The following is a 23,344-nucleotide window of genomic DNA, read 5'->3' on the forward strand; positions in this document are numbered from 1 at the left end:
CTTCTCAAACATGAGTCAGATAACCGATGACGTCCATTCGGGCGAATTCTTCGAGGAGAAGCATCTCACATTGGGGTGGCACATTGCTCTACTAATACATCAAACGGCCCTACCGAATGCTAAGGAAGCATCCGCATTAGTTTGTATAAATCGAAAGTGAAATCTAAAAGGTCGAGAGTTTGTCAAATTGTTCTAGTACAATTGGAAAGTGGTCACTGTTTCATGATTAGAGGCTATCGAGGCATAAGGTCGGATGCGCCGGTTTTTTCTCTGGGGCAAGACAGGAGAAAGATTCTTTCTCAATCAAAAAGCTAAGTCTAAAAACTTAGCATACGAGTCTTATGGTCGGATGCGCCTGTTTCTGCTCTACGGTAGGATAGGCGGAAGATTTTCTTATTATGAAAGCGAGCTAAAATACTTATTAGATTGTTTACACAAAAAAGAGGCCTCAGGCCAGATGCGCCTGTTATTTGCTCTGGGGCAAATCAGGCGGAATATTTTTTCTTTTACAAATAAGTTAAGTGAAAAACTTAGCATCTTGCTTAAACGAGGCCTATGGCCGGATGAAATTGGAAGATTGACTGCTCTGCATGGTCGTCTATCACTTGGTTTGGGGCAATCATAATAGTGATTGATTTACTTAGAAACCATGCATACTCTTCTAAGTATCAATAATTTCCAAGTCAAACAATCCAATCAACCGAAACTAACCGACATCCGTCCAGGGCAAGGATATTCGCATGGTATACAGGTTATAATTACTTAGCCTAAAACATGCAAAAAATAATTTTAAATAGAGCAAATATAAACATAACCGGCCGTATAGCTGGATCCTTCATCGAATTAAAAATAAAATGTTACATGGTAGAGCCAGAAATTGTCAACTTACCCGACCCCTAGGTCGGTAAAGAAAATTCAAATACTCAGCACACAGGCCGGGAAATCAAATACATGGTCATTCGGACACATAAGAAATTTATTAAAAAGCTTAAGTAGCAGGGGAGAGGTTCTCAACGTTGGCAGCCGTATCATCCATATTTTCGCCCGCCGGCTGCTCAACATTCTCACCATCCTTCTCGTCCCCCTACTCGTACCCAGATGACCCTGATGAGGATTCAGACTCTTCACCCTCAGCAGCAGCCTTGGTCGCCTCCTCATGAGCTTGTCGAAAAAGGTCGGCATTGAAATCCTTATTGGGTTGATTAAACTTGGATTTCCAAGTGCCATAGTCGGCACCCGGCTGTACCGCCTCCCATGTCCTTTGCATGATGGCTTCATAATATTCCCTCATTTGTTTGACAAGGGCATCCTTTTGCTCCTCAGCCCGATACTCAAACTAGGCCTTCAGCTGCTGCTCCTGGTTCGTCAAGCGCTTCTCTAGGCAGCCAACCTGCTCCTTGGCCCTCTCGGCCTTTTGCTTTGCCTCTTGCAGAGGCTCAAGCTTTTTTTTTAAGACCTTTAATTTCAGTCTTAAGATCATTAATTTTGGTGCGAGCCGAATCCAAGTCCTTCTTTACCTGCAGGTTGGCATCCGCCTAAGAATACATCATATCAAGGGTCAGTAGCTCATTTTGAGCAATTTCAAATTGAGCTCGATCTAAGGCGGACTCGGCTCGAGCTTTAGCGGCTTTTACCTCTTTGAACTTTTCCTGAAGAGGCTTCCTTAGCCCCTGAATGCATAGCATAGCCTAGATTTGAGTAAAGAACCGAATGGTTAAGACCAGTTGAATATGTACTTGACAATAAATGAATCAAGATAATTCTCTACCTAACAGAGGATCCCCAAGATGGCATCAAAGTTAAGGGTGTCGACTCCTCTCACAGACGCCTTGTCCTCCGGATCAAGCCCCCTCAACATCTCCTTGGCCATCTGGACGACGGTCGGCCTTTGCACAGGAACTGCAAGAATAAAATTAGTTAAGAAAATTCTAAGAAACTATCTATATGATAGTATCAAATACAGAGGTGGTTTATACTATCTGGTTGAACCTCCTCCTCTTTCCCGTGGCGCCTCTTCTCTCCTGCTGAGCCGACAGTAGTGGTGGGTTGCTTAAAGCCACCCATCGGTGCCTGATTGACATCCGGTTTGCTGGCCTCCCTGTCAGCTTCGAGAGTGGAGCTGTCTCCTTTCTTAGGTTTGTGAGCAATGTGCTTTCGGTTCTTGCCGGATGCGCTCACATCACCTGCCCCAGCCTTTTGGATTTTGGGTTGGGATTGCTTAGAGGGAGAAGGTCTGGTGGAGCCGCCCTGCATTAGCAAAAGGAAAAGGCGTCGGAAAACATGCGGGAAAAAATTGACCTTGCTAAAAAATACCAAGTATGATAAAAAACTACTTTGGAGGTCCTGACTGGTTTTTTCTCGTCACTCGCCCGATTAAGGATGTTCGAGCGGTATTTTGCCACAGAGATGGCAGCCGGCTTCCTTCACGCCAAGATCTTTTCCATGGCTTTGTCTGCATAAAAAGCAAGAGTTAGAATTTGCAAACAAACATAGAAAAGCAATTTAAAGTTGCATAAAATCAAATGGCCGTCTACCTCTCGACATATCCGAACATAGCCCACAAGCGGCGAAGAACACCCCATTCTCTAACCATTTGTATAGGGGGGTGTAGCTCTGAGGGACGACTTCTTTCTCCCCCTGTTCATTTGTCCGGACGGACACTTTGAACAACCCCCTATGAAAGATTTCCTCCTGGGCTCGCCTAGGGACAGTCGACAATGTACTTTTGCCATCCAGGAGGGACGGATCCTTGTTCCACCTATTATATTTTTGATTTAGTTGGCTATCAGAGGAATGGACAATGTAGAACTTTGTTCTCCAGTCCTTCCATTTGTTTTCCTTGCCGAGTGCCATCATGTACCCCTTGCAGGTGGACAAGGTGTACTAGCCTTTGCCGCCCTTAGCTGGCGCTCGGTTAAGGTAGTGCATGTGGGCGAATGCCTCAAAACTGGGCTCCACCTCCAGCATTTCACATGCGACAACATACCCGATGAAATTAATCAAGGAATTCGGGACAAGTTTCCAGATACCCAGTTGGTATCCGTCCAATATTCTCTCCACGGCCGGATAGAGAGGGAAGCGCAGGCCAACTTAGAGGACCACCTCGTAGTAGCCGAATGCTTGGTCCTTATAGCTGCCCAAGATCGGCTAGGTTATTGTGTCGTCCTTGTTCAGCACAAACAAGGAAAAGTCATGACCCATTACAGTCTTGCGACTAAAATTGGCAAGGTCGGATGTCATAGAAGTCCGCTTACTCAGCGGAACATAGTGATAGTAGGGAGTGCGTTCCAGGTGCCTAGAAGCACTCGGCTTGACCCAACCTTCTCCCCTCTCCACCGACAAGGACTCCCTTGCAATGTTTATCTTTGCTCTGGCCTCATCTGAAGTAATGGTGGCATTTTCAGAAGATGACGTGGCCAAATCGTCATCTGAGCTCTCATCAGAGTTGGGGGATCGCCGACTGGGGCCAGCAGGGTCCTCCCCCAAACTCTCTTCCGACGCCTGTTCTGAAGGCTCGGGTTTGTATTGATTGTCGGCTTCCAACAGTATGGTATCACTGGGGGTACCGCTTGAAGAAAGGGGAGAGTGATAAGTTGGAGTTGGGGGAGGGTCAGATGAAGGGCTTGGGGGGATTTCAGAGACTTCACTAACAGGCACCCTAATGGAGCCGTCAGAATAAATAGCCGACCCCTTTGACTAGTAATAACTACCATCCGAATTATAAACTCTTACTGTTTTCTTCGTTCTGGACATAGTGTCCTGCACAGACATAGAAACGATCGGATTCAGGGAAGTTCGCAAAGCAGGATCTCTGACCAAGCAGTTGGCACCGCTAGTTCTAGATTCAGCCGTCCCCGGTTACCGGCTGATCCCTATCCTATGCCGTGCCGCGTGCATTTGGGAAACCATTTTTCAAAGAAAAACAAAGGAAAAATGAAAAGTAAGATAAAAGAGCAGGCAGTTACCTTAGAAGAAGGTACTAGAAGACGCTTGGTTTACTGGAACAGACGGACAGAAAATCGAGCGTCGGATGCTTGAGAAGTTTAAGTCTTTGAGAGTCTTAGAAATTTAGAAGTCCAGAGATTCTCCAAAGATTCGCTAAGGTGTGAATTCAAGGGGGGGTGGTCAAACCTTTCTATTTATAGAGGGGGTAAAACCCTAATTTTTCCCTCCAACAGTAAATTTAAAATCCGGTCAGTCAGATCCTAACATCTGTCACAGGCGACACGTGGCAAGCGCGAGTCCCCTGTGAGGGGCAAATGATTTGGGTATTTTTACCCAAACAGCTGGCCAAATCCTAGTCAGCCATGTGTCACTGGATGGGGTGCCACTTTGGTCCCTCCAGATGATGACACGTGGCGGGCAGATTTGGCCCCCTGGGAATGGCGGCTTTCAAGGCCCAAATCCCAAGGGCCCCCTGCAAAAACGGCATGCACTTTCCTAGGGCACGAAACCCTAGAAAGGGCACACATACCTAGAGCCCTATAAATAGGGAACATTCCCCTCATTTATGGGGATCGGATTTTTTAGACAACTTTTATGACATAACCTTGATTGAATACCAATCATTTCCTGAATTGTCACTCCCAAGAAACAGTACGCCTGAGCTTGGAATCCAAGAAGATAACTTTATTTCCACACGCTTTCCTCCGTACATTTCGCTAACTTAATCTTTAGAGGCGGACCACCGACCCATTGGCGGTCCGTTTGCTTTGTAGGTACAGGCACCCCTTGCTGGATCCAGTCTTAGTGTCGTAACTCTCCCGAGGGACAAAAAACCCTAAAACAAAAACATAGAGTATGCTAAGCATAGAGAACTAGTTATCACAATTCACCTTAATCCTGTTCGATCTTACTGCGTTCTCCCTATAGTCTCAAATCTCCCTCTAATGAGCATCTCAATAGCTTCTTAAAAGGAGCCAGAAAAGAAACACTTTTGGGCTACACGACGTCTTGACTATGCATCCCCTGTCTTTAGGCCTTAACTCATAATGCCCTCCCTCAAAATTAGACTGAACCTCTAGGTCGAAAGGTCTTTCCCCAAGGTTGTAACGTAAAGGCAAAAGGTTAGGGGTAGGCTAAAATTTTAAAATTTGGTGGTACACCTAGGTGATGAAGCAAAGATTCGCCAAATCTCAACACCAAAACCAAGAAGTCACCAAACAAAAACAAACTAACACCCCCAAGCTTATTCAAAGCTATATCCAATAGCGTATATACAAAATGCGTAAATGCTTCTCACCCAAGATAAAAGGAATCATTGTCCTCAATGATTGAAGGGGAAAAGAGTAACATCAAAATATTTTTGATATTTCTCATTTTCAACTTTTTTTATTTTTTTTATTTTCAAATTTTCAAAGCAAATGTCCATGCCTCTTTAACTTATGACGGCATTTACAGTTTTGCATTTATTAAGTCCTTGCCTTTTTTACATTTAGGACGACTTTTTCTAACAATCATTTGCCATTATTCACAAAATATTCAAAAAACACAAGCTTTCCTACAAAAGGAACCAATATCCATACTTATAAATTACAAACTCCAAGACCATGACCATTTGCTTCACAAAAGCCAAAAATGGAACAAAAAGAAACAGAAGGCTCAAAATTCTAAAGATGTGGGTTGAAAAGAAGGAAAAAGGCTCAAATGGTTAGCAAGAGGGCGAATGTAAACACAAAGAACTAAAATAAAGAAGATTAAACCTAGAAAAAGAAAAATTACTACCTCGAAAAGATGCCTTTGTCCTCCTTAGATGGTTCGGTCTCGTGTTTTAAAATTATGAGTCAAGATTCAAGATTAGGTCCGCAATAGTCAAGGATCCATGCCACTCATGCAAGATATATAGAAGGCTTGAAAAATTATGAACCTCACATGGATGTAGCAAAAACTCACTATAGGTGTCAAATCGACCATAGGAAGCAACAACCAACATGCCACAAACAAGTAGAATCCGATTTCATGATCCTCCTAGTTCTAGAACATGCTACCTTAGCATACACCTATCCTAGAGTCAACCAAACATATTCTCAAACCGTGCATACCCATACCATTTAGGAAGATATTCATTCAAAAGCAAAAATCGTTTGTATATAGTCCAATTCAAAAAGAAAAACAAAAGGTGACAAATAAAGCCTTAAAACAAACCAAAATCCAAAAACAAAAAGAAGAAAAAAAAATAAAAGATAAGAAAAGAGAAAAGAAAAACATAGATAAAGGAAAATAAGGAAAAAAATAATGGAACGAATATGCAAGTAAAGCATGTAATACCCAATCGACAAACAAGTGATCAAATGACAACATCGCCAATGATCCCAAACACTCTAGGTGTTAAAAGCATCCATCCTCGAACCATTCAACATTCCCTAAAACTAATCCTAAACTATGCATCCACAAAAATTAAAGAGAAATAAAGAAAAATATGAAAGATCTCACCGTGTATTCCAAGCAATGCCAAAATAGTAAGGTGAAGAATCAACCACCTCATGAAGCTCCAAGAAGCAAAGCATCATCATCAAATCCATATGAGAACAAAAATTGAAAAGATAACTATGGACAAAGAAAACAGTTAGTAACTTCAAAACAAAAGAAAATAAAAGAAAAGAAAACGAAAAGGAAAGAAAATAAAAGGCAAAAATAAGCAAAACATAACTAACAAGAAAGCAAAAATAAGAAAATAAGAACTAAACACTACTACAAATTTGGCCAAAGAGACCTCAAGTAAGAGATGATTTAATTAAATGTTTGGTCTCTTTGATTCAAGAGACCAAATATTTCAAATAAGTGGTCTCTCAAGTACTATTTTAGCGAGATGGCAATTTACTAGAGACCATTTATTATAAATAAGTGGTCTATTGTATTTGTTTTATTTGTTTAAAAAAAAATAGGAGAGACCATTTCTCTTAAATAAACGGTCTCTCTTTTTTAATTGATTTAATTAAATAAAGAGAGAGACCACTTCTCTTAAACAAATGGTCTCACTTTTTTAATTTAATTATTTTTTTAAAAAATAAAGACCATTTTTCTGTATATAAGGTCTCTCTCTTTTTAAATTCTGATCTACAAGCTAGTACTACACGAATTGAATTTCCAAGGTGTCAAATACTCACTTCCGTCAAACCCTAAATGTAAGCAACCCCCTCCTCTCTCTCTACTTTTATTCCTCCTTCCTGGCCTCTCTCCTCTCTATTATCTATTTTTTCCCACTTCTGTTGTGGTTATAACCCCCAGATGTGATTTTTTTTTCTTCATTTTTACATGGTTTGTTACTTTTTTTTGTTATTGTTTTGTTTCAATTTATATGAAATTTTTTTTTATAGTGATTTTAGTACTCCGTAGTTAGCTTAGTGTGGGTGGTTGTTGTGGTGGTTTGTGGTTGTGTGTAGATCGGGATTTAGTGTTGGGTCATGGGCGTAGTTCAGGGTTTGTTGTTAGGTTGTGGGTCGTCGGCGTGGGTGTGCATTGGTGGTGTGGGTTCGGCCATTTTTCTCTCCTACGATCGATTATCAGGTAAACGCAATGATCTCCTCGTTTTTCTCTATTATTTCACGGTTTTTTTTTCCATAATTTATGCTTTATTTGTCTTTTTTTGCTTCATTGTTTTGTTAATTTTATCATGCAACTGAATTTGTGCTAATTGGTGGAATATGATTCATGTTCGTGACTGTTTCAGGGTTTGAATTTAAGGATTTTGGGGGTATTCTGAAAAGCATGGTAAATTTCTGCCATTTTTTTAACATGTATTTTTCAAGTTGATGGGTTGTAATCTATATTAGTGATTGAAGATAACCAATTTAACGAAATTTGGGTGAATTTTGCTTTAGATTCTTACTAGGCCTATTTGTTTTTCTACAAAATATTTTAATTTTTGTTTACTTTATTTGATTATCTTTGATTAATTTTTTTAAGAATAATGATGTTTTTTGTTTTTTCAGGATAAATAGTGCAATTAACAACATATGCTTAGAAGGCCTTTATTGTAGCTTTAATGAGTTTCTTTAGTTGAGTTTTGTGTCATTTTTTAAAGAATATGGACTGTTAAATTGTTAATGAGTTTTTTAGTATTGGTTTTTGTATAATTTATTGTAAGTATTAACTGCGTGTATAAATTTAAGTATAAATGAATTGGTATTTTTGTTTAATTGAAAGTATATAAATTAAAATACGAATAAAATTTTATATAAAGACCGTATATTTGAAACGCATGGTCTCAGTTTTTGAAAAATTGAGACCATTTATTTCAAATAGGTGGTCTCAGTTTTTGAAAAATTGAGACTATTTATTTCAAATAGGTGGTCTTAGTTTTTCAAAAACCGAGACCACCTATTCTAAATACGTGGTCTCTTTTTTCACAATAAGAGACCACTTTTGATGAAATGGTTTCTTAGGCCAAAGAGACCTGTGAGCTAGAGACCACCCCTACAGTAGTCTCTTTGCCTATTTTGATATTGTCTCTTTGGCCAAATTTGTAGTAGTGAAAGAACCAACTAAACATCTAACTAATAAACAAAGTACTTATTACAAAATTTGGATTCAAGGGCTTGGATTCATGGGATTTGGATATTAGGGGTTTGGATTCAAGGGAGCAAATCACACATCATCATCACAACAACAAGAAGATCAAGAATGAGCAAAAATCATCAAAGTAGAATCAAGAAAGGGATAATTAAGTAAAGAGGCAAGAGAAACAAGGTGAGTTTCAACAACAAATTGGCCACTGAGACAAAACCCCTAAGAAAAGGAAAAAGTTCCCCCAAGCTAATCATAGATACATCTCAACATCCCAACAATACAAAGCAAGCACACTTAAGACAAGGGATGGAGGCACATGTCACAAAAATTAGAGAACTATCTACCACTACCACTCGGCCCAAAGCAATCATTGTTATCCCATCATAGAAAACCCGGATGGGGGAACATAAGGATCCCATCCCCTGTTGTAACCGGGTCGCCAACCATAATGCCCCCTGAAGTTATCTTATAGCCAAGAGGGAAGGGGAGTGAATTTCTCGAGCAAGGCGAGCGGTAGTGGGTGATCGGGGTGTACATAGGGGTAGTTAGGATCACCCCTATAGTTGCTCCCACCGGGAACACGATAATCGTAGTTACCATGCTCATCGGGGAATGAGCGAGTCTCGGTGTTGGACCCCGGGGGTCCTTGCCAGTATGGGTACGTAGGTACCCTATCACCCCAAAAGATGGTATATGACCATATTGGGGTGTAAAGTAAGGGTAGTTAACCGGGGGGGTGATTTCTCCCTAGTTAACACCCCCATCATACAAATGTTGTTGTTGGAGAAACATACATTATTTCATCTCCGAAATCCCTCTCATATGAGTATAGAGGGCCTCAAAATCTTGATCATACATGCCCTCCAACCGGATTTGCATGCCTTTCATTTGAGCACTAAGGGCATCCAAGTCGGAGCTAGCATATTGGTGATGTTGCTCTTGATGTTGTTGTTGTTGTTGTTGTTGTTGTTGTTGCGACTCTTCTTCCTCTTCTTCACCCATCTCCTCATCATCATCATAGTATGGCGGTCGGAGACTCATGGGGACATGCCAAATCTTTGCTACATTCTCTCGGTGGAGAGAAGTCAAGGAGGGGTTAGGGTGATAACACCAGTGTTCATTGTCCCTTAGCAAATCAAACACCTCGTCGTCATCATTCTTTGCTAAGAAATGGATTTGCTTCAATTCTTTGACGTCGAGCTAGAGAGAATCAATATCCCCGACCCAAGTGCAAGATGGCAAATACTGCCCGAGCTCAAGCTTGGTCACTAGCCTAGTGACTATGCTCCCACAAGGGATCTCGCCGGAATCCCTATCTTGCAACCCTTGGAAATAGCTGGAAAAAGTGTACCCCAAGTTTAGGAAACCCTAGTACTCCGCACGAGTAGCGACCCATAGAATCTGAAGTTCCAATTGGCTCATCTTTCCCAATTCTGCTTTGGAAACACTGAATATCCCAAAAGCCTATGGAGAACCCGGAGACATGGTTGGTATACCTTACTAATCTTGGCATATCGGGTCACAAAGTCACCACATCTAGAAATATCGTCCCACCACGAATTCTAATCATACTCATCATTGAAGAAGAGCTCGGGATCCAAAATATCTTAATTTGGATCGAAGTTTAGAGGTGCATTAAACTCTTCTAAGGATTGATCAAATTAAATGTTGAAGAGTTGAAATTGGACACGGTAGATACCACCCTCAACCACAACAAGATCAACCATGGCCAAGAACTCCATAGTCGGTTGAACATATGTACAGAAGCTCCGGCTCACAAAAGATCCCATGCGAAGGTTGTAAAGAAATTCCCTCAAATCCTCATCAATTCCCAATTTAATCATGTCCGCTTGAAAGTAGTGACGGGAAAGCTTGAGGGAACGGTTTGCTTTGAGCTTAGAGTATCTAGCTTTTTGAATTGGGTCGGTAATTTGAAGATTGGGGATAGGGGTAGGTTGACGTTGTTGTTAGGTAGAGGGAGAAGGAGTGGGTTCTTCATTGGTTTTTCGTTTCTTAAAGAGGCTATTGATGTATTTAAACATGATGAATTTTCAAAGATGGCAACTCACTACACCACAATCACCACAAGAAACTCCAACCAAAAATCTTGAATTCCTCAAACAAACTCCTTTACCAAAACCGAAAAGCAACAACTCACTACCTAAGTTGAGCAATCCTAAATGCACACAATTACCACCAATTCAAGCCAACAAATGCATTTAAACCATACACCAAGCACAAAGGAACCAAGAACCAAAGCTCAACATTTTCAACGTAGCACTACCAAAAATCCGACCACAACAATTCTCAACAATCAATCAAGCTACACAAACAACAAACAACACAATGTAAGCAATAATAATTCATTATACATCGCAAATAAGCAACCAAAATCCAATTTTAAACATCAAAACCACAAAAATACATACTACTACTATTCATACTCATGAACTACCTAAACACATGCAATTATATGGTATAATAAAGCAATTAAGAGTAAGAGTAGATGATTATACCATACAAGAAGCAAGTTAGAGCAATCTTTAGCCACCAATTTCCACCCACACAAAAATACACAAATTAGCTTCAACAATGGAGGAGAGAGAATGGTGGTTGTTATGGGTGATATGTAGTATGAATTTTGTTTAAAATAGAAGAATTATAAGAGTATTTGATGAATTGTAATGGAAATTTAGAGGAATTTGAGTGAAGATTGATGAATGTGAGTAGGGATATGGTGCGTGCGGATGAGGGTGAAGGGGAAAGTGTGCGTGAGAAATGAGGGTGGAGGGGAAATGAAGGAAAAGAAAGAAGAAAGAATAAGGCAAGGCTGGGGGGGGGGGTGAGCGGCCGTGCACGGGCTAGGCGCGCCCGCGCCACCTGATTCTCCTTATGCCATCTCCTTGGTGCGTTCATGCGTAGGTACATCGATAACTATCATTCCGGGATTTTTGACCCCATCATAACAATCAGTTTCTAAATGTGAATAATGTGGGTTCAGCACCCCTAAAATAATGGTAGCACCACGATGAACTCGCCAAGTTCAAATTTCTTCAAACATAAGCACAAATTTCCTATCTTACCTTTCTCACAATTCTTACCCCTTTTACCTCAAAATTTCGATAAAATTGAATATAAACACATCAAAATCCGCAAAACACCATTCCATTACTCGTTCTCACTTGATGTAATCCAACTCCGAGAATTCAACCTATAAATCCAAAGTAAAAACAAGTGAAAGAAAAGAAAAGAAACTAAGAGAAAGAAAATTAAGAAAAATTGAAATCAAAAGAAAAGGTTAGAAATCTCTAGGTTGCCTCCCAGGAAGCGCTTACATAAGGTCCTAAGCTCGACCCTTCCTCCAAATCACGGAGGGTCAAAGAACACCACCTTATCCAAGGTAGCAGATAAAACAACTTCTCCTTCTTTTTTAAGCAACCTCTCGTTGTTGCTTGACAAGACTTCACTTGCTTGCTCATCAAAAGCAATCTTTTCATTTCTCAACTTCAATCTCATTCTCTTCTTCCTCGAATCTCTTGCTTTCCCCTTGACTTTGTTTCTTTCTGTAGACGGTTACACACCATCTACATCCATGGAATCCTCCTCTTCCTCTCGAGGGTAGAGCTCAAACCAATGAGGAATGTCAATTTCCTCTTTGTTCATAGCTTGGAAAGATCCTCTTATCTTCACTAACTTTCATGCAATCAAAACTCACAAGTACATCATCAAAAATATCATGAACATTGTTAGATGAAGAATCAATCACATACACATTGTCAAAAGAACGAATGAATCATCACTCTTGATTCCTTTTAGAAGGGATAAGGACTCATGCATTAATTTTTGCTCAAAGCTCTCTTTCTTGTTCCCAACTCTCAAGGTAATACGGCCTCCCATAAGATCAATCAAAGCTCCCGAAGTAGCTAGGAACGGTCTCCCTAAGATAATAGGAATGTGGTCATCTTCTTCTTTTTCAAGCACAATGAAATCAATGGGAATTGTAAAACCGCCTATCTTAAGGGGAACATCCTCAACTCTTCCCTTGGGAAACTTTATGGACCTATCGGCCAATTGAAAAGTCATGTTGGTAGGAAGAAGTTCTCCTAACATTAGCTTCTTGAAGATCGAGAAGGGAATTATGCTCACACTAGCACCCAAATCACACAAAGCATTCTCAAACAACTTACTCTTGATTTTGCAAGGAATGGAGAAATTACCCGAATCTTTCATCTTCGTGGGGAGGTCATTGTGAATCAAAGCACTACAACACTCACCAAGATCCACCGAATATATATCATTACAATCTCTCTTGCCACTCAAGATATCCATAAGGAACTTGGAATATCGAGGCATTTGGGTCATGGCTTCGGTGAGAGGGATAGAAAGATGGACCTCCTTTAACATTTCAAGAAATCTCCCAAATTGTTCATCTAGTTTGTTCCTTATAAACTTTTAGGGATATGGAAGGTCGGGTTTTCTCACTTCCTCTTGTTTTCTCTCATCACTCTTCTTTTACTCATGGCTCTCTTCTTTGCTCACATCTTTTGACACATCCTCTTCTTTTAGCTCACTTGAAACACTCTTCTTATTGTCCTCCTCACATTCCCTAGAAACTCTCTCTTCAAGAACTCTTCCACTCCTTGTGGTGGTGAAATAAACGGGTTTCTTAGGATCAATTCCTTAAGAAGGCAATGAAGAAGGACTAGCACAATCCTTCAATGTGTTTGCTAGCTGGGTGATTTGTGTCTCAAGCATTTTGTTATGTGTCAGGATCTCATTAAATTTCTTATCGCTCACTGCCATATAGGTGTTCAAGATTTTTGTTTGATTTTCAATTATCTCCTCCAAATTGGACTTGGACGATTGAGAATAGGAATTTTGGACCAAATCCGGGTGAGGGTCCCCTTTGGTTGTTTTGAAAATTCTTCCTATTTTGATTGTTCCAATCGCCTCGATTTTTATTGTTACCAAATTTTTTATTTTGGCCACCAAAGCCTTGAGATTGGCTTTGATTTCCATACCCTTGGCCTTGGTTTTGATTACCATAACCTTTGTTATTATAGTACCTCGGAAACCTTGGTTTCCATGGTTCCTATAATTACCATTGTTATAGTTATCAAATCCAGCTTGTTGGTGAGAATTTGGTTTCCAAAGTTTTTTGATCCATCAAACCTTTGAACATTGTTATTGTTCGAGACTAAATTCACATGTTCACATTCACTACTCCCACCATCATCAAGATTTACAAACCCATTTGAACAAGTAGAAGCATCATCGTCATAAGACCCACAATTATCAAAAAACAAACATCCATTGGGCATATTCTTAGAAGTAGAAGGAGGAGTAGAGTTAGAAGATGTACCTCACTCTTTAATATGGGAGGGATGACCTTGTGCATTGGAAGTTGCACTCTCAAGCTTGGCCTTGGTTGTTATCATTTCCTTCCCCAAACTTGCAATTTGAGAGGATAAATTGTTGATGGCATTAAGGTAATCAACCGAATATACCATTGATCCATTCTTGCTTCAAGACTCTCTTTCTCCTTCTTGCCAATCAATGTAATGGTGCACCATATCTTCTATAATGTCTACAACCTCTTGTTCGGATTTGTTCATGATTGGGCCTCCGTCTCCCGCGTCAAGACACGATTTGCCTTGAGGACTCAACCCTCCATAAAATTTGAATGATTTGATAGGTTTGGATGCCATAATGGGGACATTCTCTTTGATACTCCTTATACCTTTCCCAAGCTTCATATAAGCTCTCACTAGGCTTTTGCTTGAAACTTTGGATCAAAGCCCTTGCCTCCGCCGTTTTCTTTTGGGGGTAAAACCTAGACAAGAATTCCTTGGTAACTTCATCCCATGTTCTAAGAGAATTTTGCATGACCTACTTGTCTAACCATTCTAAAGCTCGACCTATATATGAGAGAGAAGGAGAACAACTTGAGCCGAATAAACTCTTGAGAAACACCATTCACTTTAATAGTGTTGCAATACTTCTCAAACTCTTTGAGATAGTTCAGCGGACTCTCAATCATAGCCCCACTAAATTGTCTCCTTTCAATCAAAGTGATCATGACCGGTCTTATTTTAAAGTCATTTGTCGGTGTTGTTGGCAATGCAATCCCACTTTCAAATCTATATGCACCGGGAGTTCCCAACTTCTTCAAAGCAACTCTTGGATCATCTCCCATGCTTACTTGATCCTCTTCTTCTCTTTCTTGGTGAATTTCGTCTCTTGGAGAGCTTGGACTGAAAGAACGATTAGAAACCCTTATCCTTGTAATTGTTCTCTCGATTTTCGGACCAAATGACACTAAAGTCCTTCCTCTTATCCTACGCATACAAAAAAACACAAAGCAAAAATCAATAGCACGGCTACAAATGTAGCTTAAAGAGAAAAATGCCATTTTTTATCTAGGGCGAGACTAGGTCGTTGAAAACTAATCTACCCTTGGTCAAAACAAAATTTATAATCTCCCAACACACCCCTACACAAAGGATAGAGTAAGTCAAGAGTCGAACCACTAGGAATGGGAGGTGAGTGCTAAAGTCAAAGCTAAGCTATTTCGAAGCAATGAAATTAGGTCTGTGTATTCAAAACAATCAAACAATCTAAATCAAATCAAATTTAACAAACACTTGGGTTAGGATCCGCATGTATTCGGAATAGATATAGCTAATTGGGATTGGAGATGACTAAGTCAAGTGTTGCGAGGGAAAATCAACTACGCAATCATGAGAGTAAGGTAGGCTAATCTCCTAGAGGTCAAGCTAGCTTCAACTACGAGAGACTCTAACTAGGAACCTTGCAAACCTACTTAATCGACAAAAGCAAGCCACAAATCAATTTTTCGTATCAATGCAAGCTTACAAAGCATTCTAGTGTAACAAATCAAAGTTAGCTACTCTTCAATTAATCACACACATGCACTTAATCAATCAACCAATTTAATCACAACATCAACTCCATAAATTTCCCCCAATTATCATCAATCCATCACTTATACATGCTTCATCATTCCCCTAGCAAGAGAACTACTCACAATCCGTTGAAATTAAGATCAAAACTAAGCTAATCAACAATTTCATCACCATCATATCAATAGAACTAATTCAATCACAAATTTAATTCAAACTTAAGTAATCAACAAAACAATTGAAATGATAAGCTAAAAATTGCATTAAACTAAAAGGAATCCTTACAAACTTGGTGAATGGAGGAAATGCTAGAATTAACAATCTTCAATCATCAATCAACAATTAAGAACTTCTCTCTCTACAATCTAGAGTTTCTCTCTCTAAAATTCTAATTCTATTATAATTTCTGAATTAATTCTCTAATTTCCTTCTGCTAAAAATAGAAAGGAAATCTATATATAGTAAAACTAACGAAGAGAAGTTAGTTAGATCGTACCCAAATAAACCTATATAGGAGCGGCCAATCATAAAGGAGAGTGCCGCCGCGCAAATATGGGTACGGAACAGGGACCCAGACAGGCATGTCCGCGCCCGAGGGAGGCGCGTCTGCGCCATAGTCGCGTGGCCCGCGCCTGGGAACAGGGAAGCCTTCTTCCCTATCATTCAGATGCTCCTCGTGCGTTCCACTTAATGCTCTTGATAAACACGGGACCTTGTAGCTTCTAAACTCCATGTTTGCGGGTTCTAGACTAGAAATCATGCGCCCACGGCTTGAATGCACAACTCAAGGACTTTAAGAACTTGCACTTTTCCATGCTTGAGCTTCAAATGGAGAACACTAGACATCCTAATCAATGCCGAACTTGAATAAAGACCTTAACCTGAAAAATAAAGGAAAATAAGCAAATAAAAGAGAAAATAACAAAATAAACCAAGAAATGCATAAAGAAAGAAATCTAACTAAGAAAATGCAAACTAAAAGAAATAAAGAGTAAAATCAAGGAAAAGCTAAGTAAAAGAGCTATAGAATAACATGAAATTCACCCTAAAAAGAACCAAATGATTGCCACAAATGACACTCATCAATTGACTCCTGCTAGAGCCAGCCATCTTCGGCTTGATCTGGTCCTTGATCTCACCCTTGAAACTTGTCTTGAATTTCATGAGTTCGTCTCATCTTACTGGAGCCTGACCTCCTACCGCCTTAGTTTCATCAGGCGATGGTCCAGTAGACTTGCTAGTACCAGCTTCATTGTTAGCTTATTCTAGCTTGTCTCTGGAACGGATGTACTTGGCAATGAGTGACCCATCAGTGGCCACAAATGTTTCGATGTTCACATTGTGGTCGTCTTCATGGTCTGTCAAGACCTCCCCATCAACCGTAGGATGGCTGGGGTCTAGTGGTGGTATAGACTCTTGAACCATCTTTGAGGTACTCTCCCCAAAGACGCCGCCAGATGTTTTGGGTGTTTTATCCCTCGGGAAAGTTATAGCTCAAAGACTGGTCTTACAATGCCTATAACTGCAAAATAACGGAGAATTTGGGTAGTTGGAGCTCCACCTTCAACGAAAAAGTTAGAACGTGTTGGAGAAAGTGAAAAGGTGCAGAAAGTAATGTAAGATCTTCTTTGATTTTGAGATTGGGTGTTTTCTAGAATGTGAGAGAATGTAGGGTAGTGTAATAAATGATTAATTGTGCCCCAAAAAGGGGGATATCTCCCTATTTTTTTGCCCTTGAAGGCCGCAAGTCCCAAGGCTGACACGTGTCAGTTGGTGAGTGGCCCAGGTGGACTTGTCCAGGCTTGACACATGTCTATATCTAATTTGTCCACGTGTCTAGAATATTTTAACCTAAACAATTGGAATGCTTATGTACTTATAAAAATACCATTTGTAAACCCTACAGCACGGAACAATCTATGTAAGTGCATTTTCAATGCTTAATGAAAGGCCTTAGAGCCCAAATTTCTACAAAATTTGCAAATTTTATTCATTATTTTCTAATTTTTCACTTTCAATAAGGGTTTTCCTTCGACACTGTCTGAAACATCTCCCCCTAGAGGCATTATATTTTGGATTGCCGTTGAACCTGCCTAAAATGGAACACTGATCCCTCTACCAAAGTATCGCCCCTTAAAGGCATAGTACATCGGATAGATTAGCTCTTGAGGGGAAAGAGGCCACCGAAGAGTCTGAGGTATTGCCTTAAGTTGGCCATGTACCTCAGATGGTTATTGTTTGATACATTGCCTTAAGCTGGCCTTGTGTCTCTAATATCCGTTTCCTCGGATAAACAGAAATAACAAAAATAACAAAAAATTACAGAAATTCTGAAGTCATTGACAAGAGAAACTATCGTAGAAATCTAAAGTCATTGTATATACCAAAGAGACAAGAGCAACCACCGTAGAAATCTGAATTTATTGACTTCAGTAAGCTTTAGAATTCAGGGGGGCAAGTGTTGGGTTTCGTTGAGTTCAATTCACCGCGGAAATAAAACCCGAGCCCAAGGAATACTCACAATTAATATAACTAAAGACATAATTAACAAGATTAAGGAAAACTAAATTACCCTTGAAGCATGCTTCGCTCGACCACTAGAGCTCTTACTTGAGAAAGATAAGTCTCACAAAGGGCGATGACCTTCGACGATATACACCCACAACGCGACCCGACCAGCCTACTACTTGGAGGTTAGACAAGTCCTACCAAAATGACTACCCGAGTAATTTATGAGTTTAAAGGTTTTCTGTCAAGTGAAGATGCCTATTCTAATTCTTACTCAATTGAGTTTCCCGAAATCCCAAGGGGAATATTTACAGGGAAACTCAAGAGAGAAATCTACTCTCCCATTAATATGGGGGAGTTGATAAAATCAATTTTCCTCTTTTTATTTTTAAATCAAAAATAAAGAAATAAGCCAACAACTAATTAATAAACAAGTGGCACTCAAAGGAGGGAAGGTTAGGTAAGGACAACAAGGGAAGGGGACCATGCCTTCTTCCCCAAGCTTCCCCTTTTCGACTGCCCTCACAACACGCCATGTGGCACCCTAGCCTTAGGCACCCAGGCGCTCCAAGCTGGCGGCCTTTTGCAAGGCTTTAATCTAGCCCGTGTGTGCTACGATGCTGCAGCTACCTTTGGCCCAGCAAGCCACGCACACTTACAGGCTGCTGGCCAAGGTGCTAGCGGCTGGCTGGCTGGCATGCTAGCACACTACTAGCTGCTAGTTAATAGGCGCTGCTAGTATGGCGCGCACCAGGCACGCACATACGCGTAGCACATCACGCATCAATGTGATCTGCTGCTTGCATGCGGGAGGTTAGTGCTGCTAGCTAGGCTAGATGTACGCCGGCAGCTAGCTAGCCATGTGCACCAAGCACCATTGCCTTGGTGCGGTGTGCATGCTAACACCATTGGCCGCTAGTTATCTTGTTTATTAATTATTGATTTTACCGTCTCGTCTTCTATTTATTATTAATTTTACCGCACTACTACAAAAAAGGCCTTAGAGAACTGTTATAATGGGCTTTATAGATCGCCTTAGAGGCGTTCTTCTCCTAAGCGATGTATAAAGTATAGAGAACGGGTCATTTAGGCGTTTTATATATTAACAAATAGAGAACGGTTGTTAGTCACAACCGTTCTCTTTTCCCTTCTTAAAATCGTACATCAAAGAAGGAATAAAGAACGATTTAGGCCACTTAACCGTTCTATATTGCGTTACAATAGAGAACGGTTAAGTTAGATAACAGTTCTCTAATGTATTTTTTTTTTTTAAAAAAAAAATCCGACCATATCTTTTTGATAACTCGAATTACCATGTACGTATATTATCTTACATTATTCCTGTATTTTGATAATCTGTATTATTTTTATATTTTGATAAAATACAGATGTATTTGTTGTATTCCTGTATTTTATCTTGTACATTTATCCTGTAAGAAAATTTCCACATTTCTTATGTAAAATAAATTCAAGATCCTGTATAAGTGCAATATAACTTTAAGTATAATAAAATTAACCAAAATATTTCCAAATACGACAAAAGCCATCAAAATATACTTCATATATATAATTAAAAACATCCAACCACAATAAAATTGAATTATTCATACAAAATTTATTCTATACAAACAAATACGTGAGTTAAATATCAAAACACCTTTCTTATTAATGTTGATTTAGCAAGCAGATATTAGTACACAATTCTAGCACCATCTGAGCCACCACCACCTCAGCAAACACCTGCTGCTCCACGTCCCAGCCAAGAGACCTAAGCACATCTCTAACTTGCACTCCTTGTTTTTGAAGTTCTTTAGCAGCCTAACAATACGAATAACAAAATGCCCTTTAACAACTAAAACTCATCCGTTAATTGAATGTTTACTGTTATTCCTTAAACAAAATCAACAAAAACAGAAAACAATCATTGTTAAACTTACAATCTCTTGTTCATAATACAAGTACCTTTTTCGACCTCCTCGATATCTTGAAGTATTCATTTTTGCCCTCTCTGGATTCTTGGCACTTAGTCCCTTTCAGTGTAATAATGTACAAACAAATTATTACACAATTTTCAAAGGTTTTTTCATAACTATGACTTGGCATTAATCAAAGATTACCTTAAACGCAGTACCTAAATTCGTATATCAAAACAGTATCTGAATTCGAATAAAAAAGCTTTTATGAGGCTTGATTATTCTTTGGAAGCCAGACTGTAATAGTCTTGATTAGTCGAACATGCATATTAGTTTAGATGCATCAATAAAACATAAATCTCATGACTATTTTAGGTTTCAATTAATTGTCTACTTGTTTACTCTTTTTGCAAATTATGCAGACTGCTGGTTTCTTGACCTGCTTTTGTCTAAATCAATTGAGCCATGTTGATTCACCTACAATAAAATGTTATTTACATGTCCTGTTCCTAATAAAATGTATAAACCGCGGAAGGTATTGTGCTACTGACCTTGAGCAGGATTTTGAGGAAGGATATGAGGGAAAGGATGTTGTGTTTGAGAATTTGAGGCAGCTTTGTAATTACTCTGTTGCAAAATCTGAGAACAGGTCATGGGTTTGGTGGGATAATGTTACTGATTTCCATATTCGATGTTCCATGAATGAGAAAATACACTAAAACATGTGCTGAGGATGTCTTGAAGTCCCTTAGTTAGTCATTCTAGTCAAACTATTTCCTTAGAAGTTTTTAGTTCGGAGACTTGTAAAATTTTGGTCTGCTAATGTATTTTGCCTAATTAAATGATGCTCTCATTCCAATAGATCTTCCAGTTGATAATATTAAAAAGTGCATGGGAAATCCAAAAGCTGATACAGATAATGAAATATTAAAAAAAGAACAAGACAAGCAAGTTACATTACTTTAGCAGTTTCAGAGAATATTGTTTAAAATAACTTGGTACATTTTGAGCTATGATAATGTAATGTTGTATCTAACTTTTAAAACAGATTGGAAAACAGATTGAAAGAGTTGCATAAGCATGCAAATGCAGGACATAAGCCTCCTTTTCAAAAAGAGATAAAGGAGAATTTGCCAAAGTTAGTGCACAAATAAGGTGCTCAGTAAGAAAAACTCTAGCATCATAAGCCATTAAGCATTATCACTTTAGCAGGGGAAAACATTGGAGTAACCATGCACCTTAGCTCTAAGTCTATAAACAAATTATCAAAATTCAATTACTCTATGACAAATAAAATTCGAACCTACCTCAATGTAGTGGTGGCTCAGCAAAGTGGTGGTGCTGCAAACATTGTGCGGCGGTGGAGCGACAGCACATCGAAGCAGTAAGTGGCCTGGCGGTGCATGCAATTGGAGGTTTTTGGTAAACATGAAGCAATTAAGAAGTATGGAGTATTTTTTTTAAGAATATTAAGCAAAGGTATTTTCTAGTGGAATGGAAGTGAAAGTGAAATGAAAGTGAAAGTCCTTATAGCTGATTAGTCGACTTTGATTAATTTGGGTAAAAAAAGTTTTTAATTTTTAATTTTTATTTTTATAACACTCTGTATATAAATTCCTCCTATAATTAAAAAAATACAAAACGGTTATCAAGATGACCGTTCTATATCCTCTATAATAATTAATTATTATTTTAAATTATTTAGGTTAAAGAAATAGAGAACGGTTAACTATGCTAACCGTTCCAAATGAATTAACTTACAGAACGCCTCTTATACAAATACGTTTTATATTCTTCTAGAGAATGCCTACCTTTGATAACCGTTCTATATTTTGCGATCCCTAATCTAGTTTTTGGTGTAGTGCCGTCTCGTCTTCCATTACTTCGACTTGACTTGCAACGCTCGGTCACGATGCTCCTAGCTCGATTTCTGACGTCTAAATTCAAATTACTCGAGCGACTCTTTAATTCCTTCCAGATTAATTTGTCGTATCCAATTGTTAGTTGATTGGGTTTGACCCAAATGGATTAGTAAAGATTAAGCTGTCATATTAATTATACATTAATATTACTGATCGGAAGCGGCCTCCACCTAGGCATTCCGATCATTTGACCTTACTGAATAATTAGCTTTCTAATAACTTGATGGGTGTCATAAATGGCACCTGTTTGATGAGCATTTAGGTTGTTTTTACCTTCTTTTCATGGATTTAATGCTTAAAAAATGCTTAGTTTTATGTATTTGGTCTTAGTTTTACTCTCTTATTTTGTAGCTTTTGTGCATTTCTATGGTTTTTCTAGTCTTTTCTCCTTTATATTATCTATTTTTGTGGTTGTAGGTATTGTACGAGGCTTGGGTCTTGATATTGGTGATTTACTAAGGTGGAGAAAGCCTTTGGAGCAAGCTCACGGCAATAGGAAGGCTCAAGATGCAAGGAAGTGGATTCTCCAAGTTCTAGCTCTTGCGCTCTCAAGCCGTGCTCTCATGAATATGGGGTGTTGAACACACAACCATGTGCTTTTGGGATAGCCTCACTTAGTGTTCATCATCATCATGATTGTGCGTTCATTCGAAGACCTTAGCGAACGCACGAAGCCGCAAAAAGATCGAAGAAACCCTGAAATGCTTCTCTCTCTAGTTTTAGGGTTAGTTTAGGATTAGATTTTAGAGAGTAAAATTAAGGAATTTCAATGGTGATTGAGAGATTGAAGATTCCATGGTGACAATTGTGTTGGAGATCTTCTCTATTATCAATGAGCATTCTTAACTCTATCTCATTTTATTGCTTTGTTTGATTTCATATTTTATTAGTTTGATTGAGATGTTTGATTGTTTATTAGTGTAGTTGTTCTTCATATATTGTTGATTCTTCATTTCTTTAGTTGTTAGTTGATTTAATGATGATGTTAGAGTAGTTGTTTGCCAGCAATCTGGTGAAACTTGTACAACTGATTGATTGTGCTTAATTTGGGGATTGTGTTGATTAATTGTTGAGATTAAAGTGATTAAATGAAGTTTTCATGTGTGTAATTTAATTAGGCCTTGAGAATTATGCTAGATTGCATTGTATTTTCTAATGATACAGACCATTGATTTAGGAATTACAATTGTCGATTGAGCTTAATTAGTGATGCTCCTAGTTAGAGTCTCTCGTAGTTGGTGCTAGTTTGACCTCTAGGAGATAGCTTGTTGACTCTTTTGATTGAGCTTTCCATTTTTCTTCACAACCATTGATTTAAATATTGTTCCCGAGTTGCTAAAATTGTCATGATTACTTGTTGATCCTTGTTCCTAGTGTTTATTTGTTTGGTTCTTCATTTTGTTAGTTGGTTATAGTGTTTAACTTTTATCCTTAGACTTTGTCCTAGCTTAGGCGCATAATTGACAGCGCTTGAACATTATCGTTCCTTTGGGTTCGACCCTTAACTTGCCTCCATACTGGTATATAGGTTTGTTAAGTGTTTATAAATTTAGTTTGACCGAGGGAGGAT

The 23,344-nt window shown here is 39.0% G+C and overlaps 1 non-coding gene across 1 annotated transcript; it reads left to right on the forward strand.

Annotated features, from left to right (window-relative positions):
• Nucleotides 1–14,209: 14,209 nt before the first annotated feature.
• LOC145641149 (small nucleolar RNA R71) lies at nt 14,210–14,315 on the forward strand. The gene has a single exon (XR_014115215.1). It is a non-coding gene; the product is annotated as a small nucleolar RNA R71 (small nucleolar RNA).
• The last annotated feature ends 9,029 nt before the right edge of the window (nt 14,316–23,344 follow it).

The sequence above is a fragment of the Chenopodium album genome, chromosome 7 (assembly GCF_948465745.1).
Source record: "Chenopodium album chromosome 7, dcCheAlbu1.1, whole genome shotgun sequence".
Lineage (NCBI taxonomy): Eukaryota > Viridiplantae > Streptophyta > Magnoliopsida > Caryophyllales > Amaranthaceae > Chenopodium > Chenopodium album.